Raw genomic sequence first — 945 nt, forward strand, 5'->3', positions numbered from 1 at the left:
AGCAGGCATGGGAGGCACACATCAAATTGTTGGGGGAGGGAGCTGGTCCAGCTTTTCTAGCCAGAGGAAAAATGGGTGTCTCTGCCTCTTGTGAGAAGTGTAGCCACCTTACCTTGCTTTGCTCCTCACAGGACAGTACTCTCAGAGGAAAAGTCAAGAAAATAGGAGCAAATCCCTCCCCATCCCATGAGCAAGGCGTCATGGGCAGTTAAACCCAGCTGAGCATGCAGAGATGCACACAGATGGTGGGCTTGGCTGAGGCCACCAGAACCTGCTCTCCTACAGACCCTGCCCATGCCAGACACTGAGCAGCCAGGTGACAGCAGCAAAGGGGACAGGAGTGAACTGGGAGAAACAGTGAAACCTCAGGAAAACAACAGAAAATGGCACCTTTGCTCACCAGGCTGAGAAAGCAGGGTCTGCCTCCTTTTGCTACAGAAGCCACATGGGAAAGATCAGGACTGTTTAGGCCACAGCTTTCCATCACTCAGCTGCCAAGTGGGAGCTGGTTTTGATCATGGAAAGACTGGAAACAAGCATCTGCATGGAATCCTGGTAATCTCTGCAGCCACATACAGTGTTCTCTGCCACTGACCCCCAAACTTGTCATTTAAGCTGAAAGACACTTCTTCTCATCTGGGCCACTAACAGCTGCCATCAGACAGAGCAGCTTGTCCAGCATTTCAAAGGAGACCCAGCTGCAGCAACTACACAGTTCCCACCAAAAAAACTCACTGAATATTGGTGCCAGTCTCACAACAATAAACATTTTAACTTCATTAATACTTAATAATATTTCTGAACTTCTGAGTGAAACCTGGGTGCTGAAACTAGTCTGTGCACACTTGTGTCTAAATTCTGCCTAAATTTTAACATAAAAACGTCTCTGGAGTTTAAAAAAAACCAAACACTTAAATCACTGGGAGGAACATAAGAAAGCCCGGG

The sequence above is a fragment of the Ammospiza caudacuta genome, chromosome 8 (genome assembly GCF_027887145.1).
Source record: "Ammospiza caudacuta isolate bAmmCau1 chromosome 8, bAmmCau1.pri, whole genome shotgun sequence".
Classification (NCBI taxonomy): domain Eukaryota; kingdom Metazoa; phylum Chordata; class Aves; order Passeriformes; family Passerellidae; genus Ammospiza; species Ammospiza caudacuta.